Consider the following 15,746-nt stretch of genomic DNA (forward strand, 5'->3'; position numbering starts at 1 on the left):
AGCTCCCAGTGACAGAACAAGGGAGGAAACTGATAACTATTAACGAAGTGAAGAGTTGTACGTGCCGTCACGCTATCGTTTCGGAGCACGCGTTAACGTTATCTATTAACTTTAACTTTTACTGCGCAATAATATCATCAGATACTGTATATTTCGTCAATGCAACCGAAACAAAAACCTCTATAACCGTTATAAGAACTTTCTTTTGCAATTATCTTCCTAACATTTCATTACATTAATCGATCAGAAGAATGAATTACGTCAAATTGAAAAAAAAAAAAAAAAAAAAAAAACATACACAATCAAAAACCCACCGAAAGTCTGCCGCAGAGGAAGACATCGAAGAAGACGTACGCGTTGTTCGTGAATTTTGGGACCATGCATGACGCGTAGGTATACATAAATCATAGAGTCCCTTCTGAACACTTAAAACATACCGTCTATGGTGCATATGTATGTACAAATTCAATGTTTGTGTTTTTTAATACTGAGGTTCGATTTATTCATACAAATAACATTAAGTTTTCATCGCGGAGTGGTTTTATTACTTAGATGTGCGTAGGCTCTCCGAGCGTACATGTACCTTAGAATGCTGTTTCACAACATCAACATACTAACTTTGACGGACAAAAATAAAACTCTGGCGGTTTTTTTATATATTATCGCCGAAATTGATATGCTAGTGCATCATAAATATAATACATAGATACATTCTGACAACATACATGTGTACATGGAATATATGTACATGATTTGTAATTTTGTAAAAGTCAGCTCAAATATTTATTTGCAGGATGATATAAGCTTACATCGTCGCATCGTCGGGATCCAGACTAAACACGACAAAGCTCCATTAGTATATATGTACCCTCATACCATATTAGGCCTATCTTTTTATTTCAAGGACTTTTATATCTCTGAGTTCGAGCTTAAAGAACTCTCGACATGGCCCTACGTACGTGTATATCAAGGCATTTGACACTTGGTAGCTAAGTGGTGATAATTTGTCTTACCTTTCTTTGAAGGACATCAACCACGCCTGGTAAACTTCTATTGTTTTTAATTTCAGCTGTCCTGTGCTCTAGTTTGTCGAGTAGTTTCAGCTCTGTGATAATTGTGAACTATGAACTTTTATGCGTGTACATGTACGTAGTATACGTAATTTACCATGCTAAATGCCACTGACCGATATTACGTCAGATTCACTCGACCGTGTCAATTAACACAATATGGGCTATAGAGTTAATTTTAAATGGCTCCATGCAAGGAAATGTAAACAATCCTATCATTACATAAATAGCCTTAATTAGGCGTTAATTATTATATCCACACCGGCGTCTTTATACATATGCAATTCTGAAGTCGTTAGCGTTTGTGAGATGTCAATTTCTACTTTAACGATAACATATACTGAAAGAAATGTGACCGTCATAAATGGGGTCGTAATTTAAATTGTATGTCGTTAATCAGTAACGTTGTTCATAATAAATACCTACGTATACATGTCCAGCTTTGTTGGGTTGCACATTGTCGATGATAATATATTTTAAATTGCTATTTCGTTTTCATAAAATTATTTTGTTTAAATGTGCCGTGGATATTCTATAGATTATAAAGTTGATTATTCATTGATTTAATATGCGTGGTATTTGAAACTCAAACAAAAAGTATTAGACAACAGTAACGATGTGTATATCGGGTAGCTTTATACACATGCAAACAGCTATATACGTCACACGTACAGGCGTCGTTTTAGGAAGCCAGAAATTTATAACGTACATGTAGTTCTACCTACCACCCTCCCCCCAATCTATTAAATGTGTTACTTATATTTTATGAAGATTGAATACAGGTTAATGCATGCATCAACCTTTCATATTAATTAAGCAATGAATTAGTACAAATATCTCCAATTCAGTAATTAAATGCTCCCTTCATTTTTGCCTGAAGCAAGAGTAACTTTACATGGTAATTAATGACAATGGGCTGTAGAATAACAGTGTGTGCTCTAAGCTGTTACAAATGCATACCTTAATAAGAATTGTCTTACGAATCGACAACATATTACTTACCTTTACTCTCATTTTAAGTTTAAATATTATAATTATTTTTTTAAAAATATGAACATTTTTAAGTCTTAGATCTACATCTTTTAGTCTTGATGAACGTGCGGTGCACTTTCTCACGTGCGTTTTATTTGATATGTTTATATGAAGAAAACATCAATAATGCCACGATTTCTTAAGCACCAGGATGAATATGCATCATACAATCACAAGCTAGCGCATTGATCAATCTTTATTTTCAAGGTCACAAGAAATATCCGTTTTGCTCAGAGAATCCACCGTTTATCACACTGCGTGGGATTATTAAATGTCAGTCGACCTATTACATCAAAAGTCAATACCAGAGTAGGCAGGGGCTCTGATAGAGTAACATTCAATATAACCATCACGCCACACGACTTGTACAAAGGTCACACCGATGTTGCACTTCAATCAAAATTATTTTAGGATTTTATTTTCGCTTTATAAATTATAGCCTAGAGCATTTAAGGACAACCTATCATAAAGTTTTATGTGCCTTGAAAGACTGCAGTGTCCCCTTGTGATAGTAGAAACTCCGGTCTAGTCTGGAGCCGTCAGACACCCACCCACCCCAACTCAATTCAATTCAATTCTTTTATTACCTTGAGCATTTCGGCTCATCGGTTTGAAACAAACATATATACAAATACAATACACAAAAACCACACTCACATCCATGCTCTCGCCATACTTACCTACAAACTGATACACAAACAACCCTCGTTAGTATACATAAGGATAATGTAGAGGGATTATGCTAATATTTAACTTAAAAAATGTTACTTCTTATTTTATTACTTAATTTAATATATTTTGCTAAATTTGACAATTCTATTTTGTTCTCTGTTTCTAAAAGTTGAATTAATTTGTACCACTACGCCCGCTTTCAGCATCATTGATCCTTTGTTCTGATCACACATGTCTAGTTAACGTTGCTGTCATAGGTATTCGAAATATATTTCTATTTTCCTGCAGCTATTGGATATGAATTGTATACCGACACGTCTGATATCCTCCAGAGTAAAATACAGGTATTTTTATATTGGGGTCATGTTGGTTAAGTTAAAAAAAAACCGTCTAAGATAAAAGACGTGTGAGCTGTACAGTAATTTACCCATACGTCTGTCACTAATATGGCAGTGCTGACAGATTTAACACGAGGTTAGAACACAGCACTCAACCAACACATGGAACAGGTTAGTCGGCCCCCGATTTTACACCAGATATCCAAACAAAGAGGATAGATATATAATATACACGACGTCTCTTTAACTCAGTGATAAAATGTGTAAAATACAAGAAACCGTAGAAGGAGGACAAATTATATGACTTTTTTTTTTAAACATAACTTTGATAAAGCACGTGATTTTGTTCGGGTAGCTGCTACACAATCTTAGAACAAAACATAGTAAACAGGTAATGGAGATGTTTGTTGATAGTGATCAAATTCAATAAGAAGTTCAAACTCATGCTACACAAATGGCACAAACTTACAGGATACTTAGCGAACTTACTAGGCGCATGTAATATCTGTTATAAATACATAAATATATGAAAAAAAACATATAGAAGTTTATTATACACTATACTATAGAATATTGAATAAAAACATGCAAATGGTTCACCTACCAAATATAAAAAACAGATAAATATATATAGAAGAATGAAGTATACTAGTCTATATTTCTATGGAATTGGATACATTGAAACAACATGATTTGTTCTGTCTACTTTATACTAGGTATAAAAACATATATATGGAAAATTATTTACATACATAATAATTGTAAAGTGCTGGCTAAACGATATGTATATTTACATTCAATGACTAAGCATTCTGCTTCACATGTTAGATGGTTACCATAAATAAAAAAAGCTGATTTAAAAACATTAAAAATTACTTTGCAATCTAAGTAAGTAATTGTTCCAAAAGTGAAAAAAAGTACATGTTATGAATTATGTTATCTTATAATGAATATACAAAAAGTGACTTTGAAACTGGGAAAAACTATGATATTGATGGAATTGGTATTGATAGAATATTGGTATAATTATATAATATACAATATATTTTTCATAGTTTTGGCAGTTTCATATCTGGCATAATTGATATGAAAACATCATCTAATATACCTTCGAATTAAGTCTTGTTTTTCTTGAAGTTGAATTTGATAAAATGTACTTTTAATTATCAATAAAACCAATTGGAACATAGTTGGTTATTTGCTGAAGAGTTGAAATGCCAGACTATGTAATGGTTACAGAATTGTTTGTGATACGTAATATTGTTATATATTTCTTTTTCTTCTAAATATAAACGAATGTAACGAATCAACGTCCACAGCCTGTACAGTTGAAAAGCCGTGTTTGCCTATATGGCGTGTGTGTAGACATCTCTATTGGTTTAATTTTATCAATTTTGTTGAAAATAAGGCATTAAAAAGAAACAGATAGTTTTAATATGCCGGGGTATCGTATTTTGATGGTGTATCTCCGAAATGTATTTTGCTGTATTTATTTTAATAATTTACATACTGGTATTATACCGGTTTATGTTTAGTGAAAAGGAGACAGATATTTGTCTTTTTTGTCTCTTTTTATGTATTAAAGCAATATTGCTTTTTCTTTTTTAGGGTGGGTAACGGGGTGTATTTCATATGTAAAATAAGTCATATTCTATGTTTTTGTCATGTTAATGAAGGAACGTTGTACATGATGTCTACATCAAACTTTAAGATCTTTGAAAAACACACGCAAATAATGTATATTTTGAAAACAATTCTTATAGTAATCATATTGTTGATGCTTTGCGGGTGAGGATTTGAAAATATGTAGTGTAAATTGTAGGGGTTTATCTTCAGATCCAGTAAAAAGACGTGACATTTTCGAAAGGTATAAAAATAAATATTTTTTTTTAATTGATACTCATTCAAAAACAGAAGTAGAGAATAAGTGAAAATCTGAATGGGGTTATGAAGCTTGGTTCAACTCGTACTTTTTAATAATACATTTAGTTATAAACTTTTATCAGTAACAAAAGACAGGACAGGTAATACTATTATGTTAGATATAAACATCATCTCAAGTAATAGCAATTTAACACTTGTGGTAGTTGATGGTCCCAATGACACAGATAGTGAATTCTATAATTTTCTATTAGATCAATTACTCATTCGTGAAAATATAATTTTAGGGGGTTACTGGAATGTACCACAGAGTTATACAACGGACACAAAAATTACGTAAATAGGAATAATGAAACAAATCGAAAGGAAATTGTCTCAATGATTGAAAAGTTTGATTTAGTAGATATATGGAGGATGCATAATCCAGATAAAAAATATTTACATGGCATGGTCCCCACAGAAAACAAGCTAGACTTGACTAATTTTTGATTTCATCAAATTTAATTTCCCTTGAATGTAAAACTGATATTGGTACAAGTTATAGATCTGATCACTCGCCAATTTCTTTAATCATAAAATTCATTGATCAGCCAAAAGGAAAAGGAACATGGAAGTTCAACAATAGTCTATTAAATGATATTGAATATTTAAATCTTTTCAAAAACTGTATTAGGGATACTGTTGAACAATATGCTATCAATCCTGAGGAAGAAGACATTAACAATGTATAATTATCAATAAGTGATCAACTTTTTTGGGAAACTTTGAAATTAATGATTAGGGGGAAAACTATTGCCTACTCAACATTCAACAAGCGTGAGAGGAATAAAATAGAGAATGATATAGAGTTAAAACTAGGGAAATAACAGCAAGAGGAAAATAAAAATAAAAATGAAATTGAAGAAGTAGAAAACGAGTTGAAATTGATAAGAGAAAACAAAATTAAGAGCATTATACTGAGAGCCAAATCAAAATGGAAAATCGAAGGCGAGACAAGTTCTAGTTTTTTTTGTAATTTAGAAAAAAAGGCATTATCAAGAAAAGTTAATCCCAAAGCTAATATAATTATATAAGAAACATGTGACGACCTTACAAACATACAAGAAATTTTAGAAGAGCAAAAAAAAAATTATCAATCACTATATTCCAGTTCAGATGTCAGTGATAATACTGTAAATGAAACATTTTTTGATGATGGAAAAACAATAACGACTGACTAGTGAGCGCTTTCGCCCCATTCAAGGGAGCTCTTCAAACCTCACTAGTCAGTCGTTATTGCTTTATTTCTTATATATATATATGTTTATAGAGCCAAATGCCTGTGTTTTGCCTAATAGAAGGAGCTCCGGAGTATGGCTAGGCTTTTACACATGATCCTATTAAATTATTGCTGAAAGTGTCTCGTTGACCATTTCCTAGTGTCCATGCTAGATTCTATTGCACAAACATGATGCCAACAAACAAACTTGTTGAAAAATTGTAGTATTTGAAATCTATGGCGTTAAATAACATTAAGCTGGTGTCATTCATTGAATATTTAACATTGAGCAATTACCTTTAAGCTAAGACAACAAATAGATATTATATATTGTAAAAATGTGAACATTTCTTCTAATTGTAAAATAGACACTTCACCAACACACATGCCAGGAAATTTTTATAATGCTGAGAGTGACATGCAAGTGTGTGTCAGTCAAATCACACAGATAATATACAGTACGACATGCAGTGTGTGTTAACCACAGCGTTATCTATATAGTCCTAGTCTATATTAGGACAGTACCAGCCAATACTGTCATCGAGGAGATGTGCGTGGGGTTATAATTGGCGTGAATAACATCTAAATAAAGGACACATTGTATCTACATACACATGTATAAATAATACCGATTTGTGAGATACATGTATCGACCTTACACTAGACATAACCAACGTGTGTTTAGTCATTCTATGTATGTACTATATGAACTGTTTTGATTACATTACTTAAGTAATACACACTGCAGGTGTGTAGACTAGCCACCGACCCTACAGGTGTGTAGACTGGCCACCAGACCCTACAGGTGTGTAGACTGGCCACCAGACCCTACAGGTGTGTAGACTGGCCACCAGACCCTACAGGTGTGTAGACTGGCCACCAGACCCTAAGTTGTCGATAAGAAACAGGCTAAAAAATCAGTCATGTAGTAGAGACAAAAATGATCAAGCCAAATTTAGTGATGTTTTTAATATTCTAGAGACTGGTGGTCGTTCACTGCTCCAGCATTCATGCTAACATTCCTATACTTTGGTTCAAATTGAAGTTATCTGTCAATATATCTGACACAAATACCCGTGTTTTTATACAACTTTTGTGACGTCATTGCGATGGCACAGTTATAATATCTTTGCTGATAACACATGATGGGCTCACTGAGGACGAGCACTGATAAACACGCTATGTCTATGCTATGTTTACCTCTAGTAGTGTACGATATACCGACTGTGTGGCCACCAACATGTTAAGAGATCAATACTGTGGACAAATCCAGATTTACTTAGACATTATCTCACTTCCGGTGTATTGTCAATACACACACATACCTGATAATTTACAGGTAAACATCAAAGAAACAGACTTACCTCGACTTTACATCACAGCTTTGGATCCATTCGTGTTTAGTTAAACCCGTGGTAAATTCCGTCACCTTGCAACTCACATTTACTGAGGTACACACGTGTTGAAGGGTAAACACACACATACGGCCAATAATCAGTTAGGTCACACTGTCAAATTTGAGTGTGTATCGGCGGCAACAGACGACCGTATGAATGAGTGAGAGTGGGTCTAGATCTGCCGTCAGTGACTTTAGACGTCTATGACATAGCTAGTGTTTACTATGTGTCGGTGTGGTGGTAGTATAATTCTCTTTGTACCGGCGACTCATCATGTCTAATGCCTATATAACGTACACTACTTATCTCTTTGTTTGCATCGCGTGCTTAAAGAGTGATTCACAATAAATACTTACATGTACGTCGGCTCTCAGCCTCTCAGGGACCCAGAGAAAACCATTCATAGAAGGTATTTATAACGGAGGTTAGCTCTATTTACGACCAGGTTTTAAGAGGAAGTAAACTGGAGTGCCCACAGGAACGCCACCGATCTATCGCCAACGCCAAATTTTTAAGTTTTAAACGTAGGTTCAAAGGTTTTGACGTTCGGGTACATAACCGAAAAGTTAAGTTCGATGTGGTAGCATATCTAGAAGGGCAGAACATATTACCACATACTTACACGGAACTTTAAACAAGACTTATACTGTATATATATGATCTTAATGAGGGAACCGATGGGGAGATTCCCCAGTGGTAGCACTGTGTAGATCAGAGGTAGTCCGCTAAACCTGCCTATATCATTAGGAATTTTTATTTTTATTTTTTTTTTTGCCTAATATAGGCAAAAAAAATGCCTAGTAATATAGGCAGGTTTAGCGGACTAGATCAGAGGATGCTAAAACATAAGTCTCCAGGGACGTGCGCCAACCTCAACGCGATACCCGAGGAAACAGAAGCCCGTTGTACGTGCCGAAGAAGGCTTCGATCCTCATCATTAACATGTGGTACCAATATGTCAACAGTGATGTATACTCGGGCATCTGGTATAAAACATAATGAACGTACACAGACGGAAATGCACGTCTATTGTATGTTATTGCCTGTACGGAATTGACAGCTTTATAACATAAAAAAAAACATCAAAGCCTGATGGCGTGGCATTCTAACTTTCGGATTATCGTTAATGTATACGGGTTCCATTGACTAGTGTACACTGCTGTGATAGCAACTAAGTTAAACAATCCGTTAGACCGACAGGAAAGTAGAAGCAAAAGTATTATATTCACCATCGACCGGCTCAGTTTGTTATTGTTGCAAACATGTCAGTAAAAATATCTTAGCAAATCTTCAAAATGGATATACATTTAGTATTTTTTATTTCATCAGTGTATTGAAAATGAAAGTACATTTAGCCTTGTGAGTGAGGTGTTTAGAATGATGTAAGCTGAGAAAAAACTGTCTATAAAAATAGTAGTCTCTGCTCCTGCTTAGCGTTCAGCATACCCGGAGCGGAACGACTGGTTTGCCCGTTGTCGATATACATGTATTGTCACCGGGTGGGTAGAACTAATATACGTACCCGGCCTACATTACCTTTGGTCCGGGTACAAAGTGGTCCCTATGTGTCCTAGTGGAGCACTGCCTCAGAAAATCACTCGGGCACAATTTCCGATACTTTTTGTAGGTTTCATATTTTATTTTTTCCAAAACAAACTTAACTACCATCTTTAATGTCTACCATCCCGCTCACAAGACGTGAAAATCACAGTTTGTAGACTTGCCGTATAAATTCCCTTCAGAAAGACATGCATACACTGTATGCATAATTTAAAAAAATAATGTCTCGCTCAGAATTTGTTATTTTATACGGTTCAGTTCTATGGCCTATTAGGTAAGAGATATAAAACAAATATGGTAAAATGCTTACAAACGTTTTAATAATGGTTTGCATTATAATTACTTTGCTCCATTAGCAGTAAAAGGCACCAATTGTAGCTCTAAAGACGACACCATTTTCTGTCTTAAGTTCGAGCTACAATATTGCAGCTACCGGGTGGGGTGTTGCTTGGTATCTTCTGCGGCAAGCTTCAGTGATATAGCACTATAAAAAGTGCAAGAGTTCCACTATGCAAGAACACACAACACGAACATACCACAGTCTCCCAAAACACGCACCTTGCACTTCATACTCGTACACGCTACATGGGTACTAACCCTAACTCTAACCCTTGCATGACCCTGGCTATTAATAGGACTTTATTAATCAGACAAACAAACAAAAAACCAAACAAAAAATTCATATATATGAGATGGAAATGTTTTAATAATTCATTGTGGTTTAGTAGTTTCATTGCACTTAAAGACGTTTGCGGGTTGAGAGTTTCAATTTGTTTATTTAGTGATTGTGATGATAGATTACTTCAATATACTTTTATATTTAGTCTTTTTTTAATTTTATTTTCAGTACAATTGTGGTCCCATTAAGGGTTGAGTTCAAATATAAAATGCATACATTTTGTATACCTTGCCAAATAAATAAGGAATTCAATTTGAATGTCGATTAATTACATTAATATATCACACAAATAAAAAAAAAAAAAAGACATAAATAAAAATGCAGACATAAGAATTATTATCAATATTCTGATCAAATCACAAAATTACGAAAAGTTATGTAAACAAAATATGAGATTTATCGAGATAAATGATAATGGATCTTCGAGCTCTGAGAGAACATTAACTTCCACTTTGACTGTCATGTGTCAATCTGGGCCAAATCCAGAAGAATTAATTCACGATCACATATATCAATCAAAGGACGACAGTGGAATCATATCTGAGATTTATTGAAACTTGTTCATTGGAATCGTATGTGCACGTACTTAAGGTGAACTAAAGTATACATATTTCGTCTTCAATTTGGCAGGTTAATGTTATGATCACCAGAAGCAAAATTGGTGATATTTTACACATTGATGAGACAAGTCTCAGCCAATCTAGTTTCCTGGTATCGCTGGCAGCATATACGTGATCCATATCGTCCCGATTACATAACAACTAGGACTTGTTATTTAATAACTCATGTATTGTAAGTCTCATAGCAGTATTACCTCTGTTATAATGATTCTGCCACTTCAAAACCAGCATACCGGACTGAAAATGTTATTATGAATGGAATATTTCGTGAAAAGGTTTTGATTATTTCAGTATAAATCTAATAACTATGTGCATTTCCGTGTAAATCAACAATAAATATTCATCGAAAATTATAAGACAATATGGTATTATGCCTTTCGGCGCCACCGAACTTTGAATTGGTGTCAGTCTGAATCAGCGATACGAGAGTTGAGGTCTAAACAACTTCTGATTTTCGAAACAGAGAGCTGCAACACGTGATCAAACATCGCACTTGTCTTCAATAAATATCTATGCTAATGTATTCATACATTTGGTTAATTAATTTGCTTTAATATTTGACTCATTTATGGCCAATAATAATTTTACAAGTTTGTAAATAAAGCCTACATTGGTATAAATGTCAATGACCGCAATATTTATGTAAGCCTTACATTGTAAAGTGCTTTCGGGTGACAATTATGGGAGGATGAATGTCAACTGGACATCGATAATACATTTCATGTTGAATTAATTTTGTCGTTATCAAGGTGGAATGTATCCTTCCAAAGTTGGTTACGAAAGAAATGAGAACTCCTACATGTGTCATTAAAACCTGATCGTCAGGGATATAACATACGGAACTTCCGCACGTTTTGTCACGAAGTAAAGATGACGTAAGAGAATGTTGAATTTTAACTTTAAAATTTAATAACGATACGTTTGACTTGACGGAGGGCTATTCTGGAATGTCCAGAATGTACCCGATGTGTTCCGTACAAAGTCTGGGACCTAACTAACATGAAATAAAACATAACATGGTTAAATACATATACAGACAATGAAATTCTAGAATTGTGATTGACAGATGTCGCTTATCTATAGGTGTTAAATTAGACTGAGGCAATCTGAAGATGACCAGTGGACTAATATGATAATCCTATTACGTAATATAATGGACAGGTTAGCTGAGTTGTTATACCTATACGACAAAGAATTGATCAATGTTGACATGTACAGTAAAGCTGGACTTCCGGACTCTAATTATATACATTGTTAATATTAACAATAGGAATACTAGCTATTGTGATGTCTTAGAAATATATTTAACAAAGAGTCTTTTGAGTAAACGTATTTTCAGTTCAAAGTCAATTTTAGCACAATGCGTTTTATCACAAAATTTCCTTGTGATAATTCCTTCCGGCTACGAAAAATGAGACGTCCTCGTCTCAGAGAGTCATTTAAATCTCCCTCTTCGGCTTCGTTTATTTTGGTACGGCCCATGGTTGTAATGTAGGGGTACTGGTGCTGTTGGTTCACGGGGCAATCCATTTGAAGAACACGTGTTCTGGTTGTGCATATAATTTGCTGAATGAGATGGTAAAGTCTGTATACATTCTTTATTGTTCCGCTTTAATCTAGAAATTTCTTTGCCGAGGTTGGTGTTCCGTTGGATAAGCCTGCTGTTTTCTAAACTAATAGTGCGAAATTCCTCTTTTTGAATCGAAAGCGATGCCTGTAAGTCCTCGATGAAAATATCTCTGGAGTGCAATTTCCTTATTGTGTTCTGATGTTCAATCTTAAGGGTAATAAACTGTTTTTCCCATGCCGATGCTATGTTGTCTTGGGAGTTCTGAAGTTCGGAGACACAGTCCTTAAGAGTTGTGATTTCATATTGAAAATTATTACATTGTCGTTGTAGAATCTCTACTGTAGACACTAGTCTTTTGTTCTTTTTTGTGAGACATTTTAGATTGTCCTGTTTCATATCAGTTTTCAAAACGGCTGTCAGCTCAATGATAGAAAGTTCATAAAAAGGAAATGATTTCTGTACCTTTTTGATCTCTCGGTAATTCCTGAGTCGTTCGGAATCTCGCCGCCGTTTAGATGTGGACTTGGTTTTTTTTCTTGGTGATGTCGGACGATCAGACTCTCTGTCCGAAGAATTTTTCAGAGCAGAAACAGGACGTGCATAAGAATTGGGACACTGTCTGGTCCAGGGAGACGATCCTGTAGTACTGATATTTTCAGTACGATATCCGGTCCGACGAAAACACATCCGAGAAAAATGTCCAATATTTCCACACCGGAAACAGTAACATCCATTTGCAGGACACCACAATACATGATTGGGGACGAATTTATCACCGCATCTGTAACATGCGGCGTTCGTCATCCTGACAGTTACTGTCATACACAAACGTTACTCTACTCTGGTTAGATCCAAAGTATGACGAACACAGCCTTGGTAGGGTTCCAGTCCGTGTGATTCCGAATAGAGTTGGTCCTTCTAGATCTCTGTGTCGCTCGTAGGGAATACTTCGCTTAGCAGCTGAGGTAACGGGAAAGCGTACCCAGCGTAGAAGTGGGTACTGTCCGGATTAACTCCACCAATTAACATACGGAACTTCCGCACGTTTTGTCACGAAGTAAAGATGACGTAAGAGAATGTTGAATTTTAACTTTAAAATTTAATAACGATACGTTTGACTTGACGGAGGGCTATTCTGGAATGTCCAGAATGTACCCGATGTGTTCCGTACAAAGTCTGGGACCTAACTAACATGAAATAAAACATAACATGGTTAAATACATATACAGACAATGAAATTCTAGAATTGTGATTGACAGATGTCGCTTATCTATAGGTGTTAAATTAGACTGAGGCAATCTGAAGATGACCAGTGGACTAATATGATAATCCTATTACGTAATATAATGGACAGGTTAGCTGAGTTGTTATACCTATACGACAAAGAATTGATCAATGTTGACATGTACAGTAAAGCTGGACTTCCGGACTCTAATTATATACATTGTTAATATTAACAATAGGAATACTAGCTATTGTGATGTCTTAGAAATATATTTAACAAAGAGTCTTTTGAGTAAACGTATTTTCAGTTCAAAGTCAATTTTAGCACAATGCGTTTTATCACAAAATTTCCTTGTGATAGATATAAGAGCCATTCCACAATCATCATCCATGATTATACAAATGTTATGATATTTAAGGATTGGGTCTTCCTTTCCGGTATACCCAATCAAAGCATAACTAAACCTCACAAATATGTAGAATAGGCCTAATGCCAAAGGTTAGGTCTTCAGCCATCCCCCTCCCCCTTCCAAAAAGAAACGCGTCTCTCCTTTTTCTGATTGTAAAAAGAGAGTTCATGTAAATATTCTTAAAATTGTAGAAGTCCGTCCGTGATATTTGCACTTTTTCACACAACCACTGTTTAGATTTTGGCTTCAAAAGGAAACTATGCCTACTTAGGCAGTAAGCCTTTCTTGGGTAAAGTCCGATGTAACATACCCAAGTTCATAAGCAAATGAAAAATGATTTATCAGTAAGAATTGAAATATATTGCTATGACGCCAAAGTAAGCTACTGCCAGTCATGCACTCAGCAGCCCCAACGGCGTTTGGTAAGGTTACATACATGTACATGTAGTGTGCATTTTATAGCATTGGGACACTTTGTGTGACGTAACATTGTAATCTTCCTTTAGATTTCTAGCAATTTTGCCATATTGGAGATGAATGGCGGTTAGCGATATTTTCTTTTGGCTAGCATGATATAAATTTTCATAGACTTTATGAATGAAGAACTAAACTGACACGTTATGTAGCTGTTCCCAACTATTCTATTTTTGTGTATCTCTCTTCTCTGGAAATGCTATCTGCACAAGGCACTGCCTTTTAGCTTTTCATCATTTACTATCTGTGATAATGGCGTAAACAATATGTTTGATGATATGGGGAAACATCCACATGGTGTAATGATGGTGCATTCAAAAGTACGCAAAGATGTAAAGTAATAAACATAATAAGTACTCTCTAAACTTAGATTATACAATGTATAAAGAAATAAACATGATAAGTACTTATTAAACTTAGATTATACAGTGTATAAAGAAATAAACATATATGTATTAAGTACCTTCTAAACTTAGACTATATAGAGTATAAAGAAAGAAACAAAATAAGTACTCTCTAAACTTAGATTATACAATGTGTAAAAAATAAACATGATAAGTACTCTAGATCTCTAAACTTAAGATTATACAATGTATAAAGAAATAAACATGATAAGTACTTATTAAACTTAGATTATACAGTGTATAAAGAAATGAACATATATGTATTAAGTACCCTCTAAACTTAGACTATATAGTGTATAAAGAAATAAACATTATAAGTACTCTCTAAACTTAGATTATACAATGTATAAGAAATAAACATGATAAGTACTCTAGATCTTTAAACTTAAGATTATACAATGTATAAAGAAATAAACAAAATAAGTACTCTCTAAACTTAGATTATGCAGTGTATAAAGTAATAAACATATTAAGTACTTTCTAAACTTATTCTATACAGTGTATAAAGTAATAAACATATTAAGTACTCCTCTCTAAACTTAGATTATACAGTTATAAAGTAATAAACATATTAAATATTTTCTAGAAATAAACATAATGAGTACTCTCTTAACTTAGATTATACAATATATAAAGAGATAAACATAATAAGTACTCTCTAATCTTAGATTATTCAGTGTATAAAGAAATAAACATAATAAGTACTCTCTAAACTTAGATTATACAATGTATAAAGAAATAAACATAATGAGTACTCTCTAAACTTAGATTATTCAGTGTATAAAGAAATAAACATAATAAGTACTCTCTAAATTTAGATTATACAGTGTATAAAGAAATAAACATGATAAGTACTCTCTAAACTTAGATTATGTAAAGAAATAATAAAAAAAACATGCTCTACACTTCGACAGCACCACAGGGTATATTGATATAGATATAGAGAGGTAGAATGGTGCAATGATATGGTGGCTTCAATTCAATTCTTCTATGTCTTTGAACCTTACGGTTCATCAGAAAAAGTGAATGAATATATACAGTGCAACAAAACTTAATATACAATAACATAGATATTTAACACATATACATAGTACAGATACACCCAACGTGCACGATCGCTACGCTAGTGTAGAGGGTGTTTCTACGGTTGTTTCAAA

At 34.1% G+C, this 15,746-nt stretch overlaps 1 protein-coding gene across 2 annotated transcripts in view; it reads right to left on the minus strand.

The window, feature by feature from the left end:
* LOC138314065 (heparan sulfate glucosamine 3-O-sulfotransferase 5-like) overlaps positions 1-7,950 on the minus strand; it is a 106,500-nt gene extending 98,550 nt beyond the window's left edge. For both annotated transcript variants that reach the window (XM_069254267.1, XM_069254258.1), the window contains exon 1: positions 7,616-7,950. The gene's annotated coding sequence lies outside the window, so the exon portion shown is untranslated. The remainder of the gene's footprint in view (positions 1-7,615) is intronic.
* Between the last annotated feature and the right edge of the window lie 7,796 nt (positions 7,951-15,746).

Source organism: Argopecten irradians, chromosome 2, assembly GCF_041381155.1.
Source record: "Argopecten irradians isolate NY chromosome 2, Ai_NY, whole genome shotgun sequence".
In the NCBI taxonomy this organism is placed as follows: Eukaryota; Metazoa; Mollusca; class Bivalvia; order Pectinida; family Pectinidae; genus Argopecten; species Argopecten irradians.